Below are 4,501 nucleotides of genomic sequence, written 5' to 3' on the forward strand. Positions count from 1 at the left end.
GGGGTCTGACCCAGCCTCCACCAGAAGCTACCACCACTGACCACTGGATCTGTGGCATCGTGTGGCTCAGATGGCAGAGGGCAGCTCACAGGGCAGCCCGGACGTGGTGCAGAGTCTTTTGTTCTGGGCTCCACTCAAAACTGGCAGCTTTTCAGGTCACTTGGTAAATGGACTTGAGTAGTACCCCCAAATAAGGAATATGTTGCTTCCCAAACCCAACGAGGACCACTGGGTGTTGTGTCTCTTTTGCGGTCATAGGAAGGGCCAAATACAACTTATCCTTCACCTATACCACCGGACCTCTAGAAATCCCACTGAGATGGAAGGCTCTAGAATTTCTGTCAGATTTATCTTCCACGCTCTGGCATGCAAATGTCTCACCGATAAGCCTAGAATAGCTAGTTTTTCCTACTCACTAGGTCCAGTCGGCATAACATCATCAATGGAATTGACCAGTGTGAAGTCTTCTGGAAGAGAAAGGCGATAGGGTGCCTGCTTGACCAAATGATGATGTAGGGCTGGAGAACTGATCTGTCCCTGAGGTAGGGCAGTCTTTGCTGCACCGCTGGTTTTGCCAGCTGAAAGAAAGCTGCACTGGTGGTCGTTACTAACAGGTATGGAGAAAAAAACGTTTCCCAGACCAATAGCTGCATACCAGATACTCGCAGATGTATGAATTTGCTTAAACAGTGATGTTACAGCTGGTATAGCAGCAGCAAGGGGAATCAGCATGTCCTTAAATTTATGATAATCCACTGTCATTCTCCAAGACCCGTCTGTCTTCTGCACAGGCCACATGGGCATGTTGAATGGAGAGGTGCTGGGAATCACCACCCCTGCATCTTTCAAGTCCTTGATGGAGGCACTAATCTCGGCAATCTTTCCACGAATGCAGTCTTGCCTTTGGTTAACATTTTTCGAAGGCAGAGGCAGTTTGTAGTGGATTCCACTTGGCCTTTCCTACCAAAACAGCCCTCACTCCACAGGTCCCAGAGCCATTGGGGGGATCCTGCCAGTTGCTGAGTATCATTCTAATGATGCATTCCAAAACTGGAGAAATAACCCGAGGATGAGTGCAGGGAACTACTAGGAGATGGACCTGAGCTAAAACTCCATTGATTACCTGACCTCCATAAGCCCCTACTTGGACTAGTGGACTGCAATGATGTTCTGGGTCTCCTGGACTCAGGGTCAGTTCATTGCCAGTGCCCAGTAATTCCTGAAAAGTCTGATTGCTTCCTTTCCCCCAGTGCACAGTCACCCGAGTAAAAGGCCCTATGTCCCTTTGGGGAAGGCTGAAGAACGATTAATAGTATATATATATTTGGCAGCGTTGCGAGGTCTTTCCTGGAAGAGACAGACATCTCTTTCGTTCAAGGAGTTTTGGGTCTGCAAACTGATGCAAGTCTGGGAACTGATGGGAGTCTCTCTGTTTTGGTAATTAAAATTCGGCTTTTGTTCCCTTGACCTACAACTTTTCTGCTCATATAGATCAAATAAAAATTTAGTAGCATTCTCATCGAAGAACCCCATGATTAACCGGCCAATGCCATAGGTTTGTGGCGGTCAGACTATTCTGGTTGCTGCTTTGACTCTGCTGTCCATTACAGAAACCATGCCCACCCTGCCTTTGGTGATTCATTGCCACCATGTGGCCCCAGCTACTCTGGGGTCCAATTATCCTCACTGCATTTAAGGACGCACACTGCAGTGGCATAGTTCCCACTATAATTTCTGACCTACAGAGAAGAGCTGACCAACGATGCTGGGTCACAGTTATTTTTTCAGAGTCGCGGTGAACGGCGTGCCCTGTGGACCCTCTCGGAGTGAGTAAGCAGGTCATATGTGATAAATCCACTCTAATACCTCAACCTCCCTAAGCCTTTCCAGTATACCAGGGCAGTTCTGGCATTTCCACTTCATTTAGTGTAGGTCACCTCTTGCCCCATGTTTCTGTCAACTAGCTAAACAAACAGAGCTTTTCTCTAATCTCTCAAACCACAGCACTGAGTCCAGATCTCTGCTTCGTGGTCTACACCGTTAAATTCAGCTTGATCCAATTCTTTGTTCCTTCCACCATCTTCCCACGTGCTTCACATCCACGCTCATATTCATTCCGTCCCACAACTCTCCGACTCCTAAGCACATCCAGGTGTTTTCACTCACACGGTTCTTATGTCGCGAAGGACCCTGACCCTCCTGTAGTTCTAGCAAGATCCTCTCCCTTCCTCCAGAGAGCCTTCCCGATCTTTCTTCACGACACTCCCTCTTACCCCCAACTTCTGCAATGTTTTGTGCCAAACCTCTGGCTCGTGCCATATTCCACTGAATGCTGTTATTTAGTTTTACACACGCATATTTCTCTTCCCCGCTGGAGGGGAGCCCCTTAAGGGCAAGAACCGTGTCTGACAGGTGCGGCGTCAGGGATGCTCCAGGAGCCCCCTTGAAGGAGGGGAGTCGAGCTCGGCACGGATCGCAGCTGTGTCCTGGGATGGCTGCCCCAAGTGGAGAGGGGGATCTGGGACCGGTCCAGTGCTGCCAGAAGATTCAAATAGTTGGATCCTCATTTCATGTTGAACTGCTCGCGCCCCTCTTTCCCAGTGTGGTCTGTCGTCTCCCCTCGTTCTCCTGCCCCCGCCCCTCCCCTCCCCTCCATCTCTTATATCAACCCTTTGGTCACTTCCCTAATTAGTGTCTGCGAGGCACCCTCTTAGACCCGCCCCGCCCCCCGCCCCAGGAAGGCCTCGCCTCCCAGTTTCTCCTCCTCCGAACCACCCGTTCTCCCCACCGCACTTCCCCTCTCGTTTTCGTCCAGCAAACGGGCGAGAGCGAATAGCAAACTTCCCGAGGTCCGGGACGCAGGCTGTGGGCTCGCCGGCCCCGCCCGCCCCAGCCGCTCGCGTGTGCGTGTGTGCGTGCGTGTGTGTGCGTGCGTGTGTGCGCGTGTGTGTGTGTGTGTGTGCGCGCGCGCGCGCGCGCACGCGTGCCGGAGCCGAGGCTGGGGAGGAAACCGCCCGCGCGGCCCGGGAGGAGGAAGGAGCCTCCCCTTCCTCGCCAGCCCCCTCCCCACTTCCCGTCCGGCACGGCCGCTCGCTTCCCCCGCCGCGGGCCTCGGGGCGCACGGAGCCCGCCGGCCGCCGCGGAGCTGGAGGCGGAGGAGGCGGAGCGTGAGGAACCGGCGGGGCGCATGCTGGGCGGGGGTCCCCAGGGCGCCCCGGCCGGTGGCGGCGGGGACCACCGCGCAGGTAGGGGTGCTGTCACGGCGGCCCAGCGGGTCGGGGCGGGGGTCCGGCGGGGAGTGTGCGCTCTAACGTCTGGAAATCGTGCAGGTCCGGGCTGCGCCGCTGTTAACATCTTGGGTTTATGCATTCTTGCGAGGTGAGGGAAACTGAGGCAGGGCGCGTGGCGCGCCGCGCTGGGGTCCATGTCGCGCCGGGTCCTCCCCGAAGACCGTGCTGAGATCCCGGGAGCCGCAGTTTTGGCAGCAGCGCCGGTCGGACCCGCCCGGGCGGGTCCCGGTGGCCGAGGAAGGCGGCCGGGGCGCGCTCGGCTTTGGATGCGCCCGGGGACTGCGCCGTCCGAACCTCGGCTCGCCGTGCGCCCTCACCCGCGCACCCGCGGGACAGGAGACGCCCGGCCGCCCGGTGCCGAGACCGCGTCCCGACCCCGGGCCGAGTCTCGTCTTCCACCCCATCGGGGACCTGGAGGTTGGGGTGGGTTGAGGAACTTGGTGCTGGCACCGCCCCAAGTGGCTGCTCGGCGAGCAGTTTTCACCTCGCGTTTCCTTGGCAGTAGTGACGCCCACGCCCGGCTCGGAGCGATCCCGCCGCTTCCACCGCCCCGAGTACGGGTCACGCTGTCAACACTCAGGGTTGACGCTTAGGCCGTTAAGTGCACAGTTGCCTTTCAGGAACGGCAGGACGTCTCCTACCATCCTCACTTTTAAAATACATGCAAAGGAACTTGAGACTTTGGGAAGAGAGTGAGGTTTGGAGTCCGGGAGTATGTGTCCTTGCTGCGTCAGAAGAGGGCCGGGCAACTTTGACAAGTCCTTTAACATCTCTGAGCCTCGATCTCTTCGAATGTAGAAGAGAACACTGCTAACCCATCCCCTCCTCCATTCCCACCCACCCTAATCAGCTCCCATAGACTTGCTGTGTGTGAACGCACTTTGCAAAACGTATGGTCAGTTGGGCAAATGCGCTCTGTACAATACCAGAGTCTTAAGAGCTGGGGTATGAGGCAGTCAGCCTGCATCTCAATCCTGGACTTAGTTGTGCCTCAGTTGCCCCATTTACGAGGTGGGGACAATGACAGTGCTACGTCATAGGGTCCCTATGGGTTTAAATGTGGCCGGGGGGCTTCCCTGGTGGCGCAGTGGTTGAGAGTCCGCCTGCCGATGCAGGGGACGCGGGTTCGTGCCCCGGTCCGGGAAGATCCCACATGCCGCGGAGCGGCTGGGCCCGGGAGCCATGGCCGCTGAGCCTGCGCGTCCGGAGCC

General features: G+C 56.5%; 1 pseudogene; it reads right to left on the reverse strand.

The window, feature by feature from the left end:
- Window positions 1-3,426, reverse strand: part of LOC103088333 (uncharacterized) — a 4,842-nt pseudogene extending 1,416 nt beyond the window's left edge.
- Between the last annotated feature and the right edge of the window lie 1,075 nt (window positions 3,427-4,501).

Source organism: Lipotes vexillifer, unplaced genomic scaffold, assembly GCF_000442215.2.
Source record: "Lipotes vexillifer unplaced genomic scaffold, Lipotes_vexillifer_v1.1 scaffold410, whole genome shotgun sequence".
Lineage (NCBI taxonomy): Eukaryota > Metazoa > Chordata > Mammalia > Artiodactyla > Lipotidae > Lipotes > Lipotes vexillifer.